The sequence below is a fragment of the Chiloscyllium plagiosum genome, unplaced genomic scaffold, assembly GCF_037043375.1.
Source record: "Chiloscyllium plagiosum isolate Xiang-an unplaced genomic scaffold, Cpla_swu_hap1 HiC_scaffold_47, whole genome shotgun sequence".
NCBI lineage: Eukaryota > Metazoa > Chordata > Chondrichthyes > Orectolobiformes > Hemiscylliidae > Chiloscyllium > Chiloscyllium plagiosum.
The window spans coordinates 21,058,078-21,078,336 of NW_028270185.1; the positions used below are offsets into that span (position 1 = coordinate 21,058,078).

The following is a 20,259-nucleotide window of genomic DNA, read 5'->3' on the forward strand; positions in this document are numbered from 1 at the left end:
CAATGTGGTACCAATCAAATGGGTTGTTTTTGTCCTGGATGGTGTAAAACTTTTCCAATGTTGTTGGAACTGCACCCATCCAGGCAAATAGGGAGTATTCCATCACACTCCTTGTTTAGGATTGTGCACAGGCTTTTCCAGCAGTGCTTAAGTCAGTGAATTACTGGTCAGTGTTGTCCAAGTCACTGGATCACTATCCTCTGTGGGGTAGTCTGGCTCCGGGCGGCTCCATTCTGGCTAATGCTGGAGAGAGAACGGGAGTGAGGCAAAAGCAGCAGAGGGTGTGGTTTCGGGCGATTCTGTTCAGAACCGGCTCCGCGAGGTTGGAGAGAGCTGGCGGAAGGCAGAAGGTCAGTAACACATTTCGTGTCAGCATTGGCGTTGTGCACACATTTACTCTGCCAGCAATCTTAATATTCCCAATACATTGCTGCAGTGCAATTAGCGAAGACGTACAGGGGAGAGGCAACATTTTAAGTAGTTTTTTTTTAAACCTGTGGGATGAGGTGCAATCCGGGCGTATTCCTTCATCTGTCATTGGGGTACTAAGTCAGGCTGTGCAATCCCTTGCCTGAGGCTCCTCCTGTCTGCCTGCATTTTCTAACATTGTTGGGCGTTTGGTTAAAGGGGACAAGTTCTACTCCACGGGGACTGAGCTAACCCTTCTGTCGAATCATTACGGATAAATGAGTGTGAGGAGGATTGGTGGCAATGCCGATCCTCTCTTAAAGCACGTTTTCCAACGCTTTTAATGTAAGGAGCTGGTCCTGCACCGGGTGAGGCTGCAGCATCCTGCCACAACTCTGCCTCCCCTCACCCTGTGGTGCCTGCTCGGACAGAGTAGTATTGTGAAGATGTATTTTGAAGATGTGTTCCATTGTACAGGCGGGAGGTTGGGGGTGGCATGGGAGGGGGCGCGGTTCTATCAGTTTTGCATCACTTATAATGTTATGCTGGCAAGAAAATAAATTCTAACCACTTCACTCACTATCAGAGCATGCAAACAATGATTTTGGCAGCATCTTATTTTCCAGAAAGGCTGTGAAATGGGACTGAATGAACTGAACCTATTTGTTAAGTGGGTCTAGGCAGATTGTCGGTCTTTTTTTGGTAGTCCTTGGCTTTCTATAAAAAAAGTGAAATGTGATAAATGGGAATGAAAAGCAGAAGGCATTGGATTAGTCCATCTAATGGGATGGTTCTCACTTAAGAGCAGGGAGATTTAGAGGAGACTGCATAAAGGCATTCCAAATTCTGCAAGGTTTTGACAGTAAGGAGAGCTTCGCTCTAGTGGCAGGAGGATTAGTAACCAGAGACCAAGAGGTAAGTGGCAGTAGGAGTTACTATGAACCAGAATCAGACACTGCCTGAAAGAATGCTGGAGGCAGATTCTAAACTAACTTCCAAAAGAGAATTAGATATACTGAAAACTAGCACTAATAAGGTTGCCATGAAATCATGAATCAATTGCTATAAAACACAATCTGTTCCACTAATACCCTTTAGGGAAGATTTATTTCTTGCACAGTATGTAGGCATTACTGCCTCGGCCAATATTTTCTGCCCATCACTAATTGCTCATGAGAAGATAATGCCTTGAAAAACTGAAGTTCTTGAGGTGTAGGGTCACCCACAGTGTTGTTTGGAGGAAATTTTGGACTCTGTCACAGTGAAGAAATGGTAATATATTTCAAAGTTAGGATGGTGAATGACTTGGAGGACAACTTGCAGGTGGTGTGTTCCCATGTTCCTGCTGGCCTTGACCTGCTAGGTGGTGGATAGTTTGGAAGGATCTGTTGAAAGGAGCCTGAGTGAGTTGCTGCAGTGCAACTTGTAGGTGGTGCACACTGCTGCTGCTGTGTCAGTGTAGAGGGAGTGGGTGTTTGTGAATGTGATGCCAATTAAGTGGGCTGCTTTGTCCTGGATGGTGTTGAGCTTCTTGTGTTGTTGGAGCTGCACTCATTTAGGCAAAAGTGAGGACTGCAGATGCTGGAATCCAGAGTTTAGACCAGAGTGGTGCTGGAGAAGCACAGCAGGTCAGGCAGCATCCAAGGAGCAGGAAAATCGAGGTTTTGGGCAAAAACCCTTCATCAGGAATAGAGGCAGGAAGCCTCCATAGTAGAGAGATAAATGGGGGGGGGGGGGGAGGGGAGGCTGGGGAGAAGGTAACCAAGAGTACAATAGGTGAATGGGGGTGGGGATGGAGGTGATAGGTCAGAGAGGAGGGTGGAGCAGATAGGTGGGAAGGGAGATTGGCAGGTAGTTGAAACTTTATTGCTGGAACAGCACAGCAGGTCAGGCAGCATCCAGGGAACAGGAGATTCGACGTTTCTGGCACAGGCCCTTCTTCAGATTGGCAGGTAGGACAGGTCATGCTTTTTGCTGAGTATAAACATAGGAATAGAAATAGGGCATTAAACTGGTTGATCCAGCTTCACCATTTAATACAATCATGGGTGATCGAACACTTTTTACTCACACAACCTCCATAATCCTTTACAGCATTGCTATCAATCTCTATTTTAAACAGGACTTTCAGTGCCCTCTGGGGCAGAAAATTCCAAAGATTCACCACCCTATGAATAAAGGAATTTCTCCTCTTCTTGGTCCTAAGTAGCATCCCCTTTACTTTTAATATGTTCCTCCTGGCTTTATGGTCCTCGGTACTTGGAGGGAAACTTGCCCAATCCCCCTTGCTAACACCTTGGTGCTTGTGCCAAAATTGGAGAGTTGACTCATAGATTTGTCAAGCAATAGTCTGACATTGTCATACTCTCAGAAATCATGGCTTACGATGTCCCAGATATACTATTACAAATCCTGGGTATATCCTATCCTACCGACAGACATAGCGGCACAGTGATATATAATCAGGAAGGATTTGCTCTGAGTGTCCTCAACATTAATTCCAGACCCCATGAAGTCTCATGGTATCAACATGGCCAAGTTGCTGATTACCAACTAACATCCTCTTTCAGTTGATGAATCTGCATTCCTCCATGTCAAATAGCATTTGGAGGATGCACTGAGGGTGACAAAGGTACATGTTATACTCACGGAGGGGAATTTCAAAATCCATCACCAAGGGTGGCCTAATCACATAACTGAGCTGGCAAGCTCCTGAAGAATATATCTGCCAGGCTGGGTCTCAGCAGGTGTTGAAGGAATCAACAAGAGTAAAAAGCCTTATAAATCTTGTCCACATCAATCTACCTGTCACAAATGTATTTGTCCACAACAGTATAGGAAACAGGTACCAGCACACAGGTCCTCATGGAGACAAAGTCCAGCTTTCATAGGACACCCTGTTGGGTGGCATTGCTGCTCTACCAATTGGGACTGATCTTAGACAGATATAGCAATTTACGACTAGGTATTGTAGGTCATCAGCAGCAACAGAATTGTATTCAAACACAATCCACAACCTCATGGCCTTGCAAATCTCCCACTCTGTAATTACCATCAAGTTAAGGGATCAACCCTGTCTCAATGAAGAGTGGAGGTGGGAATGCCAGGAGCAGAACCAGGTAAACCTAACAGTGAGGTGTCAACCTCTCAGTATAGGTACCTCTTTCCTATACTGTTGTGGAGGGGTGAAGCTACAAAACAGGATTATTTACATACCAGCTGGTGGAAGCAACAAGTGATAGATAAAGCTAAATGATCCAGTGAATGAATCAGATATAAGCTCTGCAGTTCTGCCATATCTAATTGTGAATGATGGCAAACAGTTGAACAACTAATTGGAGGGAAAGGCTCCATAAACATTCCCATCCTCAACAATAGGGGACACTTGCAAATCTGTGCAAAAAATAAGGCTGAAGCATTTGCATCCATCTTCAGCCAGAAATGTCAAGTGGATGATCCATCTCAGCTTCATCTCGACATCTCCAGCTCACAGATGTCAATCTTTAACCAATTTCATTAATTCCACATAATTTCAAGAAACAGTTGAAGGCTCTGGATACCGGGGGCAGGACCTTGGAAATTGCCTGGCAATAGTGTCAAAGGTCCAAGATCCAATCCAAGCCTCCTGAACCTACACTCAATTGTTTGTAAAGTGATGGAAGCTGTCATTGCCAGTGCTATCGATGCCTGATCACTGGTGCTTTCTTAGTTCCTGCCAATATTACTCAGCTCCTTAACTCATTAAAGTCTCGGTAAATCGGACTGAAAGAACTGAACTGTGGAGGTGAGCTGAGAGTGACAGCCCTTGGACCATCAAGAAAGTATTTGACTGATGAATGTCACTGCAGGAGTTCCAGGATTTCTTTTTTATTTTAACCTATTCTTCCAAATCAACCTATTCAGAGACGTTATTACACATTTCTGGAGCAGATGAAACTTGAACCCAAGCCTCCCGGTTCAGGATTAGGGACACTATCATTGCATCACCACAGGACTGCTGGAGTTCCAGGATAGTGCCCTGGGCCCAGTTGTTATTAGCTGCTTTGCTCTGATGTCTCTGAGGATTGCAAAATGGTCAGTGCTTTTCGCAGCTTCGAAAATAATAAGCAGGGTCTTGTGTCCATATGCAGCGAGATCTGGACAGTGTTCAGGTTTGGATTGATATCTGGCAAGAATGTTCCTTTATACAGCATGACAATTAAAGATGGGTAACAAATATTGATCAGCAACAAAACCCACATCTTATGAAGTGAAGGAAAAAAAAATTGAAGGTGAAGCCACTCAAGAGAAAGAGCAGAGGTGTAGAGTGTATTTGGATAGTTCTTTCAGAATGTTGGGCAGAGCCACATTATGTAAAACGGCCTCACGTTTCTATTGTATGACCCTATCCAAAGAGAAAAATAGGACAACATTTCAAATGGGACCAGTCACGGTAAGTGCCAGTTGCTGATCGAGTTGGCCTTGTGCTTTATTTTACTGCATTTTCTGTTCAACCAGGTAGCAATCTGAGCAAGGTTTAATTTAAAATTGGATTGAATTGAACCTACAGCATGCTTATATAATAAGTGTGAGCATTCCGATGTCTCGTCAAAGAAGTTAATTTTCTGGGAATATTTTTAAATTTAAATTGAATGGAAATCAGAGAAGAAACTGAAAATGTGCAACCCATCTAGCATCCTCAGCGTGAGTTAATTTTTTGTTTTGGCGTGTCTGGGAAGCTGTCTGCAGTTTTGATGCTACTCAGTCTGCTTTTCTGTTCTCCAAGCCTCTACTAGCCTCATTTTTTACAGTTTTCTGGGAGATTTATGACACCAACCCATGATAACCTCCATCACTTATGATCTTTTATCTTCCTGTGAAGAATGCCCCACTCCATTTAGCACGTAGCTGCATCATTGAAATTGACTCTGGTCTTAGAATAGTGTTGACCAACAGAAACTGTTGCTAATCACATGGGTAATGCAACTCTGTAATATCGTTTAAACATTGTAAAAATACCTAATGAACAGTAAATAAAGTTCACATATATATTTGATAAGTATTAATACTTAATCAAATTACGTGCTCACAGTAATGGAAATCACATCTTGTTTTTACTATTTTGCCAACAAACGGACATATGCACATACACATATCCACATTGTTATGAATTCACATGTCCAATAATTACAACTCATAGAGTCATAGAGATGTACATCATGGAAACAGATCCTTTGGTTCAACTTGTCCATGCTGATCAGACAGCCCATCCCAATCTAGTCCCACCTGCCAGCACCCGGCCCATATCCCTCCAAACCTTTCCTATTCATATATCCATCCAGATGCCTTTTAAATGTTGCAATTCTACTAGCTTCCACCACTTCCTCTGGCAGCTCATTCCACACACGCACCACCCTCTGCATGAAACAATTACCCCTTAGGTCTCTTTTATATCTTTCCCCTCTCACCCTAAACCTATGCCCTCTAGTTCTGGACTCACCCACCCCAGGGTAAAGACCTTGCCTATTTACCCAATCCATGCCCCTCATGATTTCATAAACCTCTATAAGGTCACCCTTCAGCCTCTGATACTCCAGGGAAAACAGCTCCAGCCTATTCAACCTCTTCCTATAGCTCAAATCCTCCAACCCTGGTATAATCTTTGTAAATCTTTTCTGAACCTTTTCAAGTTTCACAACACCTTTCCCGATAGGAAGGAGATCAGAATTGCACGTAATATTCCAAATGCGGCCTAACCAACGTCCTGTACAGCTGCAACATGACCTCCCAACTCCTGCATTCAATACTCTGACCAATAAAGGAAAGCATACCAAACGCCACCTTCACTATCCTATCTACCTGAGACTCTACTTTCAAGGAGCTATGAACCTGCACTCCAAGGTCTCTTTGCTCAGCAACACTTGTTAGAACCTTACCATTAAGTGTATAAGTCCTGCTAAGATTTGCTTTCCCAAAATGCAGCACCTCATATTTATCTAAATTAAACTCCATCTGCCGCTCCTCAGTCCATTGGCCCATTTGATCAAGATCTCATTGTAACCAGAGGTAACCTTCTTCGTTTTCCACTACACCACTAATTTTGATGTCATCTGCAAACTTACTTGCTCATTAACTTTTTTTAATTCACTCACGGGATTCTGCTTCGCTGACTGGTGTCCTGGAAATGATAGTACAGCTGAGTGATACTTCTGAATTCTGCTGGTTTAGCATTATGGATATTGCATTTAGTGGAGGTGGTGGTCTTGTGGTATTATCACAAGATGATTAATCCAGGGAACTAGGTAATGTTCTGGAGACTTGAGGTCAAATCCTGGAATGGCATGGAACTTGAATTCAATTTACAACAAAAACTGAGATTAATAGTCTAATGCTGACCACAAAACCATGGCCAATTTCAGAAAAACCCATCTGGTTCACTAATGTCTTTAAGGGAATGAAATGTGCCATCATTACCCAACCTGGCCTCGATGCGCTTCTTGACCCACAGCAATGTGGTCGATTCTTGGGCAGTTAGGGTTGAGCAAATAAATACTGGCCTGGCCAGTGATGTCCACTCCCGTGAATGAATAAAACAAATCAGGGAAGGACATCATGCTTGTGTCAGTTTGGTGCACTAATCCTGTATTTAGTCAAAATTGGGTTAAGTCTCTTCTGATTGCATCATAAGGGACAGCACAAAAGAGATGGGTTTCAAATTTAATTCCCAAACTGGAAAGAATGGCATGTAGACCTACTACCCCATCTGACATCTTTTCCATAAAAGCACAAATGTGCTATTTGGAACATCCAACAACAGATGAGGAATGTCTATGGGGGGCTAAAGCCTTTGTGGTTCATTTCATAACCAGGAATCCATGTCATCATCAGTATCTCTTTTGTTGTCAAAATAAAGTGATGGTGTAGAGGTAATATCACTGGATAATATTACTAAATCCAAAGGCGCAGCTGAATGCTCTGGGTAAATGGATTCAAATCCCACCACAACTGGTGGAATTTAATTTCAATAAATAAAATATCTGAAGTTCAAAATAGGCACAGTAGTAATGAAACCTTTATTGATTGTTAGGAAAACCAACTATTCATCTGGTTCACTTAAGGAAGGGAAATTTGCCCTCCTTACCTGGTCTGGCCTACATGTGACTCCAGCCTGATAGCAATCTGATGAGCTTTTCTCAAGACAGTTAGGGCTGGTTGATAAATGATAGCCTTACCAGCAACAGCCACACCTTCTAAACAAATGAAAAACATACATAGCTCAGCAATGGCATTCTTGCCTTCAATCAAAAGGTTGTGAACTCATGCCTCACTGCAAGAGATGTGAATATAACATTTGGTGTGACTATATTGTGCAATTCTGAGGAAATGTTGCAGAATACTGACCTTCACATAAACTGGTAAACTAAAGCTGCATCTGCCCTCCGAGGAGAGTTAATAGACTCCAGGGCCATTAATTTGAAGAAGGCCAAAGGAATTTGGTCACCTGATATAATATCTCCTGATGTGCTTTATTTTCTTTTTGTTTAATTTTAAAATTAATTCTTCAGATGTAGGCATCACTGATATTTATTGTCTGTCCCTAATTGCCCTTGAGAAGATAGTGGTGTACCTCCTCTTGAACTGCTGCAGTCCGTGTGATGTAGGTAGCTGGAGTGCTGTTAGGAGGGAGATACAGGATATTGACCCAGAGACAGTGAAGAAATGTGATAATGTTCCAGATTTTCTGCTGACCAGTTAGTTGTTATTGCAACATCGATGGGAGTTGCACACAGGGATCCTGTGGGATCTTAATTGTAATACGCACCAAAAGAGTTGACTGGGATACTGAAAATCCTGCTAGGCAATTACTCAATGCTGGACCCCTCTGAACATATCTGTTTTAATCAGAGATTCAGATGGACTCAGTGAAATTAAGTAAATAAGTATTCAGGATTTATTCAACTGCATAACTATTCAACTGACCCCATACTTACCTCATACATCCCAAATGTACTTTCCCCAGATCCACTTTACATGGCCTAACCCTAACTGGAGATTCCTTGGATCTGATAACCATGTCACGTTCTGAACCAACTCTCCTCTTCCCCCACTCTGGACCCCACATTCGATTCACCTGCTCCATACTCATGCCTCCTTTCCCTAGTCCTGGGCAACTCCCCATTTCCCCTACTTCTGACCAACTCTCAGTTAACTGACTGCAGACTCAATCCACCTTTTCCCACTGCAGACCCACTCCTCCCTTTGTGTGCTCCTCATTTTCCCTGCTCTGGTCCAATTCCCCACTTTCTCCACTCTAGGACCACTTCCCCATCCCAACTCTGGACCCACTCTGCTCTTTCCTCGCTCTGGACCCCACTCCCATTTCATCTGCTCCAGATTGAGTCCCCCTTTCTCTGGCTCCAGGCTCACTCCCCACCTCCCCTACTTACAGCTGACTCCCAACTACCTGACTGCACACCCATTCCCAATTACCCCACTCCAGACCCACTCCTCCCTTTGTCTGCTCTGGGCCCATTCCCCACTTCCCCTGCACTGGATCAACTCCCCTCTCCCTGATGGTGGGGCAGCACAGTGGCTCAGTGGTTCGCACTGCTGCCTCACAGCACTGGGTCCCAGGTTTGATTCCAGCCTTAGGCAACTGTCTATGTGGAGTTTGCACATTCTCCTCGTGTCTGCATGGGTTCCTTCCGGGTGTTACGGTTTCGTCCCACAACCCAAAGATGTGCAGGGTATGTAGATTGGCCATACTAAATTGTCCATAATTTTAGGTGCATTAGTCAAAGGGAAATGGGTCTGGGTGGGTTTCTCTTCAGAGGGTCAGTGTAGACCTGTTGGGCCGAAGGGCCTGTTTCCACACTGTAGGGGATCTAATCTAATTTAAATCTAATCGTAACTACTCCCCTATCCCCAATCTGGACCCAGACCCCATCTCCCATCTCAGACCCAGTTTCCCCCATGCCCTGGTCTGGACCCCACTCCTGAATCATTCTGCCCAGAAACACTGCCTCTTTCCCTTGCTCCAGGCCCATTTCTAATTCTTCCATTCTGGACTCACTCCTCTTTACCCCATTGTGGACCCACTTCTCTCTTTGTCCACTTAGGGCTCCCCTAACCCCTCCCCAGACCCTGCTCTGGACTCAGTCCATCCTTCCCCTGCTCTGGATTCACTGTCCCTTTCCCCACTCCCAATTCACGTACTCTCCCTTCCTCCATTACACCATTCCCATGTTCTAGACTCAGTACAACCTTCACTCACCTCAGACTTACTCCCTCCTTTCCCTGACTCCGGACTCCGAAAAGCAGAGAATAATAATTATGGAGAAATTCAACTTTCCTGATATTAATTTGGTAGGTGAAGCTGACAGAGGAATAGAGTTCCTACTGAATTCCTTTCTAACCCAATGTCGAAAAAGCCCAACAAGAAAAGAGTTGCCATTGGATTTATTGATGAGAAATGCACACCATCAGGTAGGAAAAGGAAAAGTAAACAACATCCAGATTTCTGTGTCTTTCCTTCCAGCTCACAGGGAAATTTGAAAAGTGAGTGGATGAGCTATGTGTGGGCTGGGCTTTGGGCCGTGAGCCATACCTTTTGCTAAAGGGCTGGTGGCTGTGTCTTGGGCTGGGTTAGGTGGAGCAGCCTTTTGCTCGGGGCCATAGGCTGTGGTGTTTGATGGAGTCTGTGTCCTTTGCCAGGAGCTGTCGTTTTGCCAGGAACAGGAGTCGGGGGAACCATCTGCTGGGTCTAAATGAAGGAGTGGGGTGACACAAATACTGGGAGAGGGAGGAGCTAGATAAAGAAGTGTGGGAGGGAAGAAGAAGGAGACTACAGGAGGGGATGGGATGGAAGAGGCTGCAAGCAATGTATAAGACGGAGAAAGGAAGGAGATCTGAAGGGTGACTGTGAAGGAGACCGCAGGGCTGGTGGTGGAGTGGAGCAGTTAGGGAAGCTGTCAGGGAGAAAACATTTTACGTCTATTAATAAAGAAACACTCAGCACACTGGAAGCCAAGAAAACTTGAATTCAACAAAATAAAGAATTCTTTGCAAATGAACATTGATCTCTAGTTTAAGGTTGCATAATTTCGGAAATTAGTTTATTTTGAGAAAATGCAGAAGATACTATTATAATGTGAATTGTTAAATTTAAATCTGAGTTTTCCTTGTGTGTCGTGGCTTAAATTTAATGGATAGGTGATAATATTGAGAATATCAGTGAATTCTTCTAATTCGGCTTCAGTATCTATGCATACATCACAAATGTCAACACAAATACAGCAAGTAATGTTACTTTGTAACTGCATCACTTAATATGGCAACACTATTGACTATGACATTTGTCTTGTTATGGATAAATCAAACTCTACAGGCATGAGAGAAACTGCATATTGACCAATTCAGCTTTCCTCAGAATGGAATGCTAGTATGGGACCATTAGTGCAAACCAACTCTTTAATGAGGGGTTTGATTTGATTTATTATAGTCAGATGTACCTAGGTACAGTGAAAAGTTTTATTTGTGAGCCGTACTGGCAGATCGTAACAAGCAAGGACATACAAATCATACAGTGCTTAGACAGAGTGAGGCATATACTGCACAGAAAATGCATGAAGCAAGATCAACATTAACAAGATCAACATTATTTGAAGTTAGAGAGTTCATTCATCAGTCTAATAATGGCAGGGAAGAAGCTGTCCCTGAACTTGCTGGTGTTCAAGCTTCTGTACCTTCTGCCTGACAGAAGAGGTTGTAGGAGATCATTACAAGGTATGATAGATCGTTGATGATGTTGGCAGCCTTTCCACAACAACGGGCCATGTATATGGAGTCCATAGATGGGAGGTTGGCTTCCATGATGGTCTGGGCTGTGCGCACAACATTGTGTAGTTTCTTTCGGTCGTGGCAGAGCAGTTGCTGTACCAGGTTTCACACCCAGACTGTATGCTTTCTATAATGCATTTGTAAATATTGGTTAGGGTCCTTATGCTGAATTTCCTAAGCCACCTGAGGAAGACGAGGTATTGTACCTTCTTGACTGTCACTTCTATCATCACCCCCAGGAACTTGACACTCTCAACCTCCACTCCTTGATGTAGATGGGGACGTATTCTCTGGCTTTCTTTCTGAAGTCATTGATCAGTGTTTTTGTTTTACTGACAACATTGCACCACAACACCAAGCCCTCTATCTCCTTTTTGAATTCTGACTCATTGTTGTTTTATCCATCCTACCATGGTAGTGTCATCAGCAAACCCGTAGATGGCATTCGTTCAGAATTTTGCTACACAATCGTGGGTGTACAGGAAGTACAGAGGAGGACTGAGAATGCATTCTTGTGGGGCTCCACTGTTGAGGGTTACCATGGAGGAGATGCAGTTGTCAATCTTCACTGATTGCGGTCTGTGGGTCAGGAAGCTGAGGAAATGTGTTGCTGGAAAAGCGCAGCAGGTGAGGCAGCATCCAGGGAACAGGAGAATCGATGTTTCAGGCATAAGCCCTTCTTCAGGAAGGGCATAAGCCCTTCTTCCTGAAGAAGGGCTTATGCCCGAAACGTCGATTCTCCTGTTTCCTGGATGCTGCCTGACCTGCTGCGCTTTTCCAGCAACACATTTTCAGCACTGATCTCCAGCATCTGCAGTCCTCACTTACTCCTCAGGAAGCTGAGGATCCAGTTGCAGAAAGCAGAGCCGAGACCGTAGATCTCAGAGTTTTGCGATCAATCTGGAAGGGATAATGGTGTTGAAGATGGAGCTGTAGTTGATAAGTAGGAGTCTGACATAGGTGTCCTTGTTGTCCAGATTTTCCAGGGATGAGTACAGGGCTGGGGAAAGGCATCCGCTGTTATGTCAGTAGAAAAATTGCAGGGGATTGAGGCAGGCAGAGAGGTTAGAGTTGACCTGGGCCGTGACCAGCTTGTCAAAGCACTTCATTATTAGGGAGATCAGAGCCACTGGGCGGTAATGGTGAATATGTTTAGGATCTCACGTCAATGAAGCTAAGCAGCTTTCTTTCTGTTGTGGTATGTACATGGTCATGCTGTGTAGATGATCTTAAGATGTGACAGCAGCAAAGAGATGAGTGTGCTATAATACAACCCTGTTTGACACCAGTGCAGGTCTAAAAGGTGTTTGATGTTATCTTGTCATCACTGATTTTACCTATCACGTTATGATTGAAAAGATAAAGAACACATTGAGCAGCAGCGGGCAGCCAGTATACTCCAACAACTTAAGTAGACCCTGATGCTCCAAACACATGTGGTTGTGAGTCAGGGATGGGGCTACTGGCTCATCTCTGAAAGATGCCTAATTGTCTGGGATAATTCAATCATAGGGCGATCAGTTGGAATAAAGAAAGCCCTGGTCTCTGGAACACATCCTCTGCATGAGGGAACCAGTCTGAAGGAACAGCGAGAGCGCGAGGGGCAGCAGTGAGCAGGGTTGGAGGTGGGAAGGCTGCAATTAGCAGATCTGGAGGTGGAGAGGACAGAGGAAGTAGGACCGGGGCATGGGGAGGCATGGTATATCACAGCCAGGGGCTGAGAGGGAGAGGTCAAACAAGAAGAAGGACTACAGTGCATTATTCTTCGACAAAGTCAACCTTGATTTAGAAAATTTCATTTCAGGTTTTACTTATTTTAATCAACCCATTCAGAAATGTTATGACATGCAGCAGAGGAGGTTGGGACTTGAACTCTGACATTCTGGCCCAGATGTAGGGACACTACCAGCCTGCACCAACCTTTGAGGTTTTATCTTGAGTCATTTAGTGTTTATGCTATTGTTTAGAATAGGGTGGTGGGTTATTTGAGATAGGATGGTTATTTATGCTTCAATTTTTAATGAGGGTGACAAGTTTAGGGTGAATAGGTTTGGTGTAAAGTACCCCCTCCCCACCTCCTGCCAATGTTGACTATTGGAAAAGTAGCTTTGAATATTTGCTGAGGTTCGACTTATTCCTTTGTAGTGGCTCATAATCTCTTGGCTCCTGCAATGCTGCCACTGATTAAAGAAAAATCTCCTTACCTCAGAATGGCTTCCTTCTCCGCAGTTGGAACTGAAATGCTGGCAGATCTGGATTAATTAGCCTGGCAAAAATCACATCATTTTCTGCATTTCAGCGTTCTGTGGGAGTAAAAGTGACACCCTGAGAAGTCTTTGGAAATAAATATTTACAGTTGAGATTTTTTCTTTGTGCTTTTGCTCAAAACAACTCACCCAGTTACTGTTATCCATGTGAACAATATCTCAGAGTCTTAGAATGAGTCCAATAAACAAAAGACCTCAGGCCTGTTTCAGGCTCCCTCTGAGAATTTGTGATGCCTGGAGGAGAAGTGACATTGGATTGCATGTGTTCTCTTGCTCAACCCCGGTGGGGTTGTGAAACAATCAATCTTATTTTAGGTTAAATCTGTGTGTGTACTCCTCCCAATTCTAAGAGTGAGCTGACAGCTACTGCTGGCTGTGACAGCCCCTTGCAGTATATACCTCAAGGCAGCTCCTATTGAGGTTGGCTCCCGAAACCCATCCTGGAGGAGGGCAGGTACCAGACGATTGGCAAAATGACGCACAAGATCCAATTTTGGGCTAGCTTAGGAACACATGCTATCCAGAAAAAAGGTTTCCTGCCAGAGTACAGCCTGTTAGCTGCAGAAAACCTGTCGGCACACACTCCTGCCTCTCCTCTTCCTCCTTCATGATCTTTCACAAACATCACAAGATGCAAGGTATTGCAGCTGTGAACTGTGCTGCAATAGGCTGAGAATAAACTGCAGTAATCTGATGAAGCCTCACAGCTCACTCAACTTGACATCTTGCATAAGATCAGAGTCTCACTGCAGAACTCTGTGCTTATAACTATTGGCTTTTATTTATTCTGTTGAGGCTGATATTTATTGCCCATCCATAACTGTCCTTGAGAAGGTGATGGTGAGCTACATTCTTACACCGCTGCAGTCCTTGTGCTGTAGGCAGAGCAACAATGCTGTTAGCGAGAGACCTCCAGTACGTTGACCCTGCAGTACTGAAGGAACAGCATTATATTTACAGATCAGGATGGTGAGTAGCTCAGAGGGGAACTTGCATTTGATGGTGTTCCCATATATCTGTTGTCCTAGGTGGTAGAGGTAGTAAGTTTGGGAAGGTTGAAGCGCTGTTGAAAGAACCTTGGGGAGTTCTGGAGTGTGTCTTGTAGATAGTACACAATGCTGCTATAGCGTGTCGGTGGTGGAGAGTGTGGAGAGAGAGGTGGTTAATGGGATACCAATCAAGTGGGCTGCTTTATCATGGTGGCTAATGGTGTTGAGCTTCTTCAGTGTTGTTGGAGCACTGCCCATTAAGGTGGAGAAATTGATTGAAATTAATTTTTGTCCCTTTTCTCCTTTTTCCTACACTTTCAGTGTGAAGGTTGAGAAGGAACCTCATCGAGGTGTGTATGATTGTGAGGGACATAAATACATAGGGTAGACAGGAAGACACTTTTTTTCCACAAGTAGATGTGTCAATAACAAGGAAACATAGATTTGAACTGAGAGGTAGAAGGCTGAGGGGAGAATTAACAGGAATTGTTTTCAACCAGAAGATGGTGGAAGACTGGATCTCACTTACCTGAAAGGAAGGTTGAATCAAAATCTCTCTTAATATTTAAGCAGTACTTAGACATGCACTTGCATTGCAATATCCTCCAGGGCTATGGACCAACAACTGGAAAACAGAATTTGTGTAGTCAGATCTTTATCGGCTTGGACAGAATGATCCAAATGGCCTGTAGCTGTGCAGTAAACATCTACGGGTCTACTCCCATCAATGACTTCACACATCTGAGCTTTGAAAGCAAGTTTTCTGATGGCAACAAAATCACAGGAGTCATTAATTGCCAGGTCCAATCACTTCCATATCCAGTCCCAATAGTTTGGATGTTGATGTGTGCAAACTTCCGTTAACTGCTATAGCAAAGGAATTATTACAGTTGTCTGCACAAACATCTTGCATTTGTATTACATCTTTCACAGAGTTAAAAACCCTCAAGGCACAACACAAGAGCAATTTTCAAATGAACATTGGTCAAAAATTGGGCAGGTTAGACTAAATAGGTTTTAAGGAACATCTTAAAGAAAGGGAGCAAGAGAGAGATTGAAAGGAAGAGATATTTAGGAGAGAAATGCACAGCTTAGGACCCAGACAGGCTGAGGAATTGACGATCTTTGGTTCTGTGATGAAAGTCGGCGAGACAAAAGAGTTCAGAATTATAGGAGAGCAAAGTGGGTTGGTGGAGGTTACAGACCCAGGGACATCATGATTGATTTGAAAAACATGAAAATTTTAAAATTGATTTAAACTCTGGACCATTGTTAGAGTTGGTTAGCTCACTTGGTCGGATGGCTGGGTTTGCAAGCCTGAGGACTGTCCTTCTTAGCTTCTCCCCTCACCTGAGGTGTGGTGACCCTCAGGTTAAACCATCACTGGTCATCTGTCTCTAATGAGAGTGCATGCCTGTTGTTGTCAGGACTATGGTGACTTTAGAACAAAAGAATAAGAAATAGGAGCAGGGGTAGGCCATCTGGCCCATTGAGCTTGCTTTGCCATTCAATAAGATCATGGCTGATCTTTTCATGGCCTCAATTCCACTTAACCGCCTACTTATCATAACCATTAATTCCTTCACTGTTCAAAAATCTACCTACCTTTGTCTTAAAAAGATCAATGAGGTAGCCTCAACTGCTTTACTGGGCAGGGAATTCCACAAATTCACAACCCTTTGGGTGAAGATGTTCCTCCTCAACTCAGTCCTAAATTCCCTTTTATTTTGAGGCTATGACTCTCATTCTAGTTTCACCCACCAGTGGAAACAACCTCCCTACTTCTATCTTCACTATTCATTTCATAATTTTATATGTTTCTATAAGATTCCACCTCATTCTTCTAAGTTCCAATGAGTATAGTCTCCTCATAAGTCAACCCTGCTAATTCCGGAATCAACCTAATGAGCCGCTTCTGTGCCCCCTCTCGTGCCAGTACATTCTTTCTCGGTTAAGGAGACCAAAACTGTGCATACTACTCCAGGACCCAATACAGCTACAGCATAACCGACTAACCCCATCCAACCGACTGAGCTAAGCAACTCTAACAAAGATCCAGAGTACGTCTTTAGTTATGTAAAAATTGTCATCTGATTTCAATCAATGATTAGATTAATAAAAGGTAATGTGATAGGTGACTGGTGATGGTTTAACGTGAGGGTCACCTTGCCTCAGGTGAGGGGAGGTGAGGTGAGGGGAGAGGAGAGGCTAAGAAGGACAGTCCTTCATGGTAACCTCAGCCTTGCAAATCAGCCATCTCTCTGGCAATGAAGGACAAAATTCCATTTGCCTTCTTAATTACCTGCTGCATCAGCAAACCAACGTTTATGATTCATGCACAAGGACACCCAGATCACACTGCACAGCTGCAATTTTTCACTGTTTAAATAATAGTCCAATCTGCATATCACTTCAGCCACATTAACCTAAATCGTCAAACTCACTCTGTAATGTCATCAGAAATGTCAAGCGTGTTAGCAAACATGATTTCTTTTTGACAAACTGTACTGGCTTTCCTTAATTAATCAATGTAAGATCAGAAGAAATAGAAGCACGAACATGACTATTTCTTTCCAGGTTATCATTTTAAAAGCTTAGCCACAGCCACATTACACTGACTGACCTGTGGGTACTAAGTTTACGCTTAAACCCTGTGTTTCCCAGTACTCTGGCACCACCCCTGAGTCAAAGGAAGATTCAAAGATTATATGGCTAGGAGCTCTCACTTCCCTCAATATCTTTGCTTGCACTTCATCTTCTCCTAGTGATTTATCAACTTCAGCACAGCCTCTTTCTCAATTTTTAACCTATCCAGTGTGTCAACTAACTCTATTTCAGCTTCACCTTCACCTTTTTCTTTAGATCCCTACGTATGAAAGGAGGCAATTTGGCCCATTGAGTCTGTACTGACCCTCTGAAGAGCATCCCACCCCCATATCCTATCCCTGGGACCTTACATTTCCTATGACTAATCCACCTAGCCTGCACATCCCTCGACATTATAGGCAATTTACCATGGCCAATCCACCTAACCTGCACATTGTTGGACTGTGGGAGGAAACCGGAGCACCCGGAAGAAATCCATGCTGACACAGGGAGAATGTGCAAGCTCAATGCAAACAGTTGCCCGAGGGTGGAATCGAACCCGGGTCCCCCGTGCTGTGAGGCAACAGTGCTAACCCACCATACTGCCCATGCCCCTTAAGTGAGGACAAGTAGAAAGTATTCTATTTGAACTTCAGCCTTGCCCCTGTTTCTGAGCATACATTATTTTCTTGGTCCACAACTGACCACACCCCTCCTTTTACTACCCTATTCCTATTTATAATATATAGAAGACTTTTGGATTCCTTTCTTGTTAGCTACCATCTCTTCTCATACCCTGTTTTTATTACCTTTCTCAATTCCCTTCTGAAACTTCTATATTCAGCCTGGAGTTAGGTTGCATTATCCAGTATCTCTTCCATCAACTAGCGAGTTCTGGCTTTGTTTGCCCTTTTCCGCTCCTCCCATTAAGTAGATCTTGATTTTACCTGAACCATCTCCAACTTAAAGATAGCCCATCATGGCGTTACAGTTTTTTGTGCCAATCTTTGATTCCAATTTTAGTGTGATTGGCCTAAATCTGGTTGTCTGCACATGCGCAAATTGGTGGTGAGTCACTGAGTCAGAATGCACATGTAGTTGATAGTCAATGTCTCTCTCTCTCTCTCACTCTCAGATGGAGTGAGCAGAATCAGCTAATCAACTATTCACTGTTACTCAGTTTCCTTGTTACTCATACTCACTTTGCAGAGTTCCCTTGTGGCACAGAGATAGTGTCCCTGTCTCCAGATTTAAGTCCCACCTATTCCAGACTGCCAGGTCTGTTTTGATCCCTCTTAAATTCAAGTTAAATGTTTTTACACTGCATCTTTCCTTGGCCTTTCCCATAGCAAAATTAAACTATATGTTCTGCAACATTAGGCATTATTGTTTAGTTTATTGCCATAAGCACAATAAATACAACTAAGATGCCACAAGAACATCCTCTGCCCTCCTGTTAAATGATAGACAATAGACAATAGGTGCAGGAGTAGGCCATTCTGCCCTTCGAGCCTGCACCACCATTCAATATGATCATGGCTGATCATCCTCAATCAGTAAGCTGTTCCTGCCTTATCTCTATAACCCTTGATTCCACTATCCTTGAGAACTCTATCCAAATCTTTCTTAAACAAATCCAGAGACTGGGCCTCCACTGCCTTCTAGGGCAGAGCATTCCACACAGCCACCACTCTCTGAGTGAAGAAGTTTCTCCTCATCTCTGTCCTAAATGGCCTACCTCTTATTTTTATGCTGTTCTGGTTCGGGACTCACCCATCAGCGGAAACATGTTTCCTGCCTCCAGAGTGTCCAATCCTTTAATAATCTTATACGTCTCAATCAGATCCCCTCTCAGTCTTCTAAACCCAAGGGTATACAAGCCCAGTCGCTCCAGTCTTTCAGTGTAAGGTAATCCCGCCATTCCAGGAATTGACCTCGTGAACCTATGCTGCACTCCCTCAATAGCCAGAATGTCTTTCCTCAAATTTGGAGACCAGAACTGCACACAGTACTCCAGGTGTGGTCTCACCAGGGCCCTGTACAGCTGCAGAAGAACCTCTTTGCTTCTATACTCAATCCCTCTTGTTATGAAGGCCAGCATGCTATTAGCCTTCTTCACTACCTGCTGTACCTGCATGCTTATCTTCATTGACTGGTGTACAAGAACACCCAGATCTCTTTGTACTGCCCCTTTACCTAACTTGACTCCATTTAGGTAGTAATCTGCCTTCCTGTTCTTGCCACCAAAGTGGATAACCATACATTTATCCACATTAAACTGCATCTGCCATGCATCTGTCCACTCACGTAGCCTGTCCATGTCACCCTGTAATCTCCTAACATCCTCCTCACATTTCACCCTACCACCCAGCTTTGTATCATCAGCAAATTTGCTAATGTTACTATTAATACCATCTTCTATATCATTAATATATATTGTAAAAAGCTGCGGTCCCAGCACTGATCCCTGCGGTATCCCACTAGTCACCGCCTGCCATTCCGAAAGGGAGCCATTTATCACTACTCTTTGTTTCCTGTCAGCCAACTAATTTTCAATCCAAGTCAGTACTTTGCCCCCAGTACCATGCACCCTAATTTTGCTCACTAACCTCCTATGTGGGACTTTATCAAAAGCTTTCTGAAAGTCCAGGTACACTACATCCACTGGATCTGCCTTGTCCATCTTCAGAGTTACATCCTCGAAAAATTCCAGAAGATTAGTCAAGCATGATTTCCCCTTCACTAATCCACACTGACTCTGACCTATCCTGTTACTACTGCCCAGATGTGTCGTAATTTCATCCTTTATAATTGACTCCAGCATCTTTCTCACCACTGAGGTCAGACTAACTGGTCTATAATTTCCTGCTTTCTCTCTCGCTCCTTACTTAAAAGGTGGTACAACATTAGCCACCCTCCAATCCGCAGGAACTGATCCTGAATCTATCGAACTCTGGAAAATAATCACCAACGCATCCAAGATTTCTAGAGCCACCTCCTTCAGTACCCTGGGATGTAGACCATCAGGCCCCGGGGACTTATCAACCTTCAGACCTAACAGTCTCTCCAACACCAATTCCTGGCAAATATAAATTCCATTCAGTTCAGGTCCTTCAGCCACTGTTACCTTTGGGAGATTGCTTGTGTCTTCCCCAGTGAACACAGATCTGAAGTACCAATTCAATTCTTCT

The 20,259-nt window shown here is 43.8% G+C and overlaps 1 protein-coding gene across 1 annotated transcript in view; it reads left to right on the top strand.

The window, feature by feature from the left end:
• The first annotated feature begins 272 nt into the window (after nucleotides 1-272).
• The window catches only part of LOC122542899 (synaptosomal-associated protein 25), a 197,639-nt gene continuing 177,652 nt past the window's right edge, over nucleotides 273-20,259 (top strand). The window contains exon 1 of the mRNA XM_043681033.2: nucleotides 273-350. The gene's annotated coding sequence lies outside the window, so the exon portion shown is untranslated. The remainder of the gene's footprint in view (nucleotides 351-20,259) is intronic.